Source organism: Maylandia zebra, linkage group LG20 (assembly GCF_041146795.1).
Source record: "Maylandia zebra isolate NMK-2024a linkage group LG20, Mzebra_GT3a, whole genome shotgun sequence".
NCBI classification, from domain to species: Eukaryota; Metazoa; Chordata; class Actinopteri; order Cichliformes; family Cichlidae; genus Maylandia; species Maylandia zebra.
Window position 1 is genome coordinate 22,191,571 of NC_135186.1, and position 8,074 is coordinate 22,199,644.

The following is an 8,074-nucleotide window of genomic DNA, read 5'->3' on the forward strand; positions in this document are numbered from 1 at the left end:
GATTAACCCTGTGTCCCTGTGTATGTCCGCGAACGGTCAGAGGTTAAGCTTCTAAGTTACAAATTATTGTGTGAGAAAAGAGTTAATAGATGACGGCTTTTCCAGGAGTTGGTCCGCAGCTTCATATTTAGTTACCTAATACCACTGAATATGAATAAAACTTGCTGAGTGGACAAAGAGTGAGTGCTCTAATTGGGTATTTGAAAGATATACTGTTAGTCTTGTTTATGCATTTTCCGAATTGGAAGGACTCGCTAATTCTGTCCTTAATTATGTACTTTTTGCCCTTTCTTTTTTTTTGTGCACATACACTCACGCACTAATTCACGACGTTTGAGATGTGTCTTCTCAGTTTCAGTACAGTGAAGTACTAAAACAAGTAAGTGTGTGTGTGTGTGTGTGTGTGTGTATCTCTTCAAACCTATAAACTCAGTAATTCAATCATGCGGCCTTTAGGGGAAATGCTCTATGATTAAGCTGTCCTTATAGAAGCACAACATTGCGGCCCCATTGTTTCAACGCAGTATTTCTTTTTGCGTATTTTTCCAGCTTTGTGGCATCTCGTGCACTGTCTTTCATTTGTACTGACACAGTATGAACCCTTTCATTGACCTCCAGCTCTATTGTTGTGGGACTCACTTGTCTGTGGCTGAAAAAAATATAATCCTGGCATGATTGTAAATTAGATACATATTTTTTGAAAGACATAGCTACAATATGGAAACTTATTAAAATCAGTTTCTGCAGTGTTTCGAGGTTTTGGTTAACTGCATTTGAATGTTTGCCTGTGTTTGTGGCCAGACAGTGTGGCTGAAGGATACAGCACCCTGGGCAAAATGTTTGTGTCACACTCTTTAAGTTTGCGCTGCTTCAAGAAGCACAAAAAAAAAGAAGATTTTTAGCATGTGTTTGTCTTACATTGTTGAAGCCATTTCCCCAATACAATTTATTCCACTATAAATCATTTGTCTTGTTTGCCATGGTTTTGCTTTTGTGACGAAACACTGGAAAAAATTCCAGAACCAGAAATGAATGAAAATGTCTCATGTGTGTTTCAGATTTTGATTTGTATTGTTAATGTGTTTATTTTCTGCTTTTATGCAGATCCTTAAAAAACACTCTATACATGCAGAAGTTTTATAGTATTTAAACACAACCTCATTTTTTTTTACTTGATAATTTCCTACCTCTCACTGTCAGATGAGAAATTGTTTAATCATTGAAAAAGCCATCCCAGGCCCTCCAGATGTGTGGCGACGAGAAAGCGTTAGGAGCGACAGCACTGATGTTCAAGCTCCAGATGAGAGAGACAAGTAATCCTAAACATGGATGTGGAGAAAAACGGCATGCATCTGTTCATTGTCATCTTGTAGGGATGTTGACTGATGATGCACCTGATCCTCTCCTCTCCTCTTCCAGTTACTTTCAGACTCCGACAGACCTCCCCACCCCTATGCTGAAAACGGGGGAAAATCACAGAAATACACAGCCAGATTATTCACGGTACGCCATTATTGAATATGTGACTAACACACTGAGAATCGCTCTGGTAAATCAGATTAAAAAATGAATTATTTATAAGGACATGGAAAGCCGGTCCGACAGGGTGCAGAGACTGGAAGAATACACCAACAATATATCCCAAATAACATTACAACTTTGATCATGACACATACTGTAGTTATTCATTTTTATAATGTTCACAAATGTTCCCCTTTTATTCTGATATTGAAATATAGCTCATGGTAAAATTACATGGTAAAAGTGGTTTATTATTTTTGTTCGAATAATATTACCTCTGCTTTCACCGCCTCACCCACACGCGCGGTCTAAAAGACAGTTTGATATATTTTCACGGATGCTATAAAGCCAGATATCAAATCAGTTAAAACCCACTTTTGTTGCTATTTTCGTGTCACCTCTCTCTGGTGCATGAATCGTATAGTGCATCACACTATGATACACATATAGGGAAAGACTGAATCCCTTATTGATAACTCGCAAAACATCAGGCGGGTTGTTTTTCTACTTTACGGTTTCATTGTTTCGTACACTAAATCAAAGCTCTGTTGTTAAGGATGTAAATTTATAAGGTAGGATTTTTGATGATCTGACAAAATTTTAAGAAGAAACAAACAGTGTGACAAAGAGACGAAGATGAAGCTTTTTCTGTGTTAAAGTGTCAGAGCTATTTTAAGAGGAATACAGTGCAGTGTTATTTTTTTGTAACTTCCCTAATACACAGGCCAGGGTGGATGTGGTTTTTAGCACCTCGCTTCATGTGCTTTAAACAGCTCGTCTCTCTTTGGAGTTCTTTTCATTTTTAATTAATCTAAAAGCCTTCTTGTTGTTCCTCTCCAGGAGTTTGAATTTCTGTTGGAAGTGTCTGCTGGTTGTTTCAATTTCGCTCACCCCTTAAACCACCTTCTGTGGCTGAGTGAGCGCTTACACCGTCACCAGGAGAGACGCTTCACCCTTTTCCTGTCCGTGTTTTTCCCCAAACAGTTTTGGCTTCAGTGGTAGATTCGGTCGGTGTTTCCATCTCAGTCTCTCTGTTGCTCTCTTTCTGTGCTTTGACAAGCAGCCAATGTGCTGACACCGGGAAGCGTTTAAGCGTGCAGCGATGTGCCAGAGTCGTCCTTGTCTAAGTGATTACTCTTTTATCTGATCCTTAGCTCTGATGTTACGGTCAAATATTTTTCCACTCACTTAGCTCTTTTTTTCCTTTTCTCTCTCGATCCCATTTTCTTTATTCCTCCTCCTACAACTCCAAGTCACACATACTGTATACATATACATATACACCTGGACTCCAGTGGCAGGTGTGGTGCTTGAGTCCCGCAGGCTGCCACAGGTGAATGTGGGTGAAGAAGGTTATGTCAACACCTCTAGCCCCCTTGACACCCGTCTCTCCACTCTCTTATGGGTCAAACCACACATTTGGCAGGAGGCAGGGGATTGCCAGGGAGTTTCCACTTTGAACAGAGATGAGGTATAGAAATAATTCACATCTGGAAATAACCCTCTCCTCTGTTTCCTTAAGACTTCGCCACTTCCCTTTTGCCTTTTTGACCTTTTCTAGCTAACATAGGTGTCAGTAGTTTCACATTTACTACTCCCTGAGATCATCATCTCCACATTGTGGGAATTTAAGAGTTGACATGCTAATTTTTTCCTTTTGCTTCAACCTAGCATTAAACAGTGACTGTTAATAGAATAGTGACACCATCAATGTTTGGATTTCTTGTTTAGAAGTTTTTTTTATTTTATTTTTTAACCTATGCAGGTTTATCTGCCACCAGCTACCAAACCTCAGAAAAGTAGGGCTCGATTGCACAACCAAAACAGGAAGACAACAGCACTGATTTATGTTTTTACATTGCTCATGTAAAAAGACAATGAGACGGCACAATGAAACTTTACCTGAGCAAAGGAGAACACTCGTTATCAGAGGAAGGCAAAACAGGATGAAGAGGGAAGTGGATAGAAGCAAAACATAAAACAACAGAAGCTTCGGATTTAAACGAGATATTCATATCAGTAAGTAACATAACCTTCCTTTTTATTCTAATACAACATCAGTGCTTTAAAATTGGCATTAAAAAAAATCTAGTTATTTATCCTACTGTGATCACAGATTTCTTTATTTTATAAAATGTCTTAATTATTTTTGGAGCTTCCAGTTATTTTCACTAGTTGTGCTACTCTTTTCATTCACTGAACAATCTGGATGTTGTTGGTTTTGAATGGAAATGGATGCCCCCGATGGCATCGGGAGCATGCTGAAAGCCACATGGGTATAATGTTTGCAACAAAGCTCAAAGCTAATATTCATATCCATAGGTGTGTGATAAGAGTGGGAGGAAGAGGGGAAAGATGGGAAGGATGAAGGAGTAGTCGCATCAGCAGAAAGTTGTTGTTCTGTGGCCCGGAGACTCTATTTAAAGTGGGGTCTAGGGGTAGCGGGTGCTAAGGAGGGGGAAATTTGGAGATAGTCTTGGAGTGTGGAGTGGTCCGCAGCCTGGAGAAAGGTAGGTGGGATGAAGGAGAGAGTATGGGTGGTGGGAAGTTAGGAGAACCCTGGGCCGAACCCCTCTTTTGTTTTGAGTTCAGATTGAGGTTGGAGTGTTTGTGTGCATTTGGTGACGATCTACGAGGGTACCTTGCTGCGTGGGCGCGAAATGTGTGTGAGTATGCCCTCGCTTGTGTGTCTGTGTGTGTCTGAGGTATTAATCTTCTTTGTCAGTGGAGCCCAGATGCAGGGCCCTTCTAGCAGCACAAGCCCGGACTCAGCAGTCTGCACTGGGCTCTGGGAAGTAGGCATGGGGTGTAAGGCGGGGGGGATGGGGGGAAGGATGTGGATGCTGCTGGCTGTGTTACTAGAGTGGGTTGCTCTGATGAAGAGGGCAAAGGGGACAACACACAGCAGATTAGCTAATGATATTAGCCAGAGTAGACCCTCAGGTAAAACCCAGTGGTCGCAATTAGTGAAGTCTCTCCAAGGTTGCCCTGTGGCCCCTTACACACACCTATACACACACACAGACACACACACAGACACACACACACGCGAGTGATCACTTGCATTAAATACTGACGCAACTCTTGCTCCACATTAGATTATAAACCCCTATTCCCTCTATCATATTCCGTTGCACCTCCGCAATCTACCCTTTAGCCCGCTCCATCTTCTCTCCATTAACATCACTCATGAGCCCCCTTCACTGTTTGCCCACTGTGAGAACAGACGAACTAACATGTTTGCTCTGCAGGAAACGAACGCTCACAATCACTCAATGGGAGCGAAACTGGGACTGCGAGCGAGCCGACTGACTCTGTTCACGAGTATGCTGATACGCACAGTTGCTCAAACAAACGCACACATGCACTACTACTACCACACACACACACACACACACATACAGGCTAAAAAACCTCAAAGCAGGGGGTATGGAGATTGACGTAACAAGCTGATAAACCTCTTTCTCCCGTTAAGTTGCCAGGACAGCACTGAGAGGAAAGGTGTTGGTATCTGTTGGTGATGAAAGATATTAATGTACTAACAAAACAAAGTTGATTTCATCCATAGGGAATGCTGAGAACAACACATACTGATGATCATGCTTGTGATCAATCACAAACTCATTTAAAAAAATAACTCAATGGATTCAACTTACTACACCGAGAAGTAGATCAGCTTTAAGCCACTAATAAGTAAGGATTGCACGACAGCATATGCAGAGTTCATTTATGAGATCAAGCAGCTGATTAGTCAACTGATAAAACAAATCAAATCAAATTAGATAAATATTCATTACAGCTTCTCAAATGGGAGATTTTGTGGCCTTTTAAAATATTTTTCATTCTTCCACAAAAACAGTACAATTTCAGGTTGCATTAGAAGAGTGGTTCTCAAACTTTTTCCAGTTTTCCTACTCCAAGAAAAATTTCTGCCTGAAGCACCACAATTTTTAATCAATAAAAAGAGGCCAATTTAAATTTTAGTAAAAAGAAAAATGACCATTATGGAATTAACAGTTTCTATTTTTTTCTGTTAAAAAGCGAGACCTGCAAAAACACAGCATTAGCTTTTGGGATATCATAGTAGATATTTTCACTTTTACCCCTCAGCCGTGAAAGGCTGATGGGGTATTGTCACCGTGCCGGGTGGGCTAGCAGTGTGGACACCCAACTTTGTGAAAGTGCTAACTTGAGAACGAGACTGACTGACTTTTCACTTTCCTCTATTTATAATACTTGTATATATATATGTATATATATATATGTATATATATATATATATATATATATATATATATATATATATATACGTATATATATATATATATATGTGTGTGTGTGTGTGTGTGTGTGTGTGTGTGTGTGTGTGTGTGTTTATTATATCATTAGTAATATTTGTGATTATTGTCCAGGTAATTTTCTATTTATTTTGTTATTTTCTGTAGCCATTGACATTCATTAAATGTACAGGGTGGGCCATTTATATGGATACACCGTAATAACATGGGAATGGTTGGTGATATTAAAGTCCTGTTTGTGGCACATTAGTATATGTGAGGGGGCAAACTCCTCAAGATGGGTGGTGACCATGGTGGCCATTTGGAAGTCGGCCATCTTGGATACAACTTTTGTTTTTTCAATAGGAAGAGGGCCATGTGACACATCAAACTTATTGGTAATGTCACAAGAAAAACAATGGTGTGCTTGGTTTCAACGTAACTTTGTTCTTTCATGAGTTATTTACAAGTTTCTCTTTCTTCACAGCCATTGACATGTCGAAGAGGTTAACACGCGAGGAGCAGTTCAAAATTGTGGTCTATTGGTCTGACACTAACCCACATTGGATGGATCCCTCCAAGACTGTTGGAACAACAAAAGTGATGGTTTGGTGTGGGGTACAACGATAGTGGGTCCATTCTTCATCAATGGAAACCTCAAGGCCACTGGATATTTGAAATTGCTACATGATGATGTGTTTCCCTCTTTATACACTGAAGCTGACACGTTCCCTGAGTTTTTCCAGCAAGATGGTGCACCACCACATTATGGGTGCCAGGTCCGAGCATTCCTAGATGAACAGTTTCCTGGAAAGTGGATTGGTCGTCGTGGGCCAGTTGAATGGCCCCCAAGGTCTCCCGATCTGACCCCCTTAGACTTTTATCTTTGGGGTCATCTGAAGGCAATTGTCTATGGTGTGAAGATACGAGATGTGCAGCACCTGAAACTACGGATACTGGACGCCTGTGCTGGCATTTCTCCTGCGGTGTTGCTATCAGTGTGTGAAGAGTGGGAGAAGAGGGTTGCATTGACAATCCAACACAACTGGCAGCACATTGAACACATTTTATAAGTCGTCAGAAACTTGTAAATAACTCATGAAAGAATAAAGTTACGTTGAAACCAAGCACACCATTGTTTTTCTTGTGACATTACCAATAAGTTTGATGTGTCACATGGCCCTCTTCCTATTGAAAAAACAAAAGTTGTATCCAAGATGGCCGACTTCTAAATGGCCACCATGGTCACCACCCATCTTGAGGAGTTTGCCCCCTCACAAATACTAATGTGCCACAGACAGGACTTTAATATCACCAACCATTACCATGTTATTACGGTGTATCCATATAAATGGCCCACCCTGTACATTCACTGACCACCTTATTCTGAAGGCAGAAGAGGATTTGACCTCTTTCGTCTTCAGAACTGCCTTCATTCTTTGTTACATAGATTTAAACAGATGTTTGAAAACATTTCTCAGATATTTTGATCCATACTGACATTTTAGCATCATATAGTTTTTGGGGATTTGTTGGCTGCATGTTAATGATGTGTGCCTTGTATTTCACCACATACAACAGATGCTCTGTCAGGTTAAGTTCTGGTGACTGTGGAGATCATTTAAGTACATTGCACTCAATGTCATGTTCACTAAACCAGCTTGAGATGATTAGAGCTTTATGACTTGGAGATATCCTTGCATCCAAGTATTGTGGCAGGAATTGAGACCCAAAAGATCAGCTAATTTCTTTTCAATCCTATTTTGTCCAATTTTGGTGAGCCTCAGTTTCTTGTTTTTCGTTGACAGGAGTGGCATCAGTGTGGTCTGTGGTCTTATGGTGCTGTTACCCATCTTCTTGATGGTTTGGCATATTGTGTGTTCATAGATGCTCTTCTGCATACTTTGGTTGTAACGAGTTGTTATTTGAGCTACTTTTGCCTTCCTTATCAGATCTCTAACATCAACAAAGCATTTTTGTCCACAGAAATGATGCTCATTGGATACTTTCTCTCTTTTGGACCATTCTCTGAAAAAATCCCAGTAGATCAGTAGTGTCTAAAATACTCAGACCAGCCTGTCTGTCACCAACAACCATGAACATTCAAAGTCACTTAAATCACCGTTATCCCAATTCTGGTGCTTGGTTCGAACTTCAGGAGGTTCAAAGTCTTGACCATGTTTTTACCATGGCTGATCAGGTATTTGTCTTAATGAACAATTGAACAGGTGTATGCAATAAAATGTATTATTATTTAATACATTCATTTATTTAAT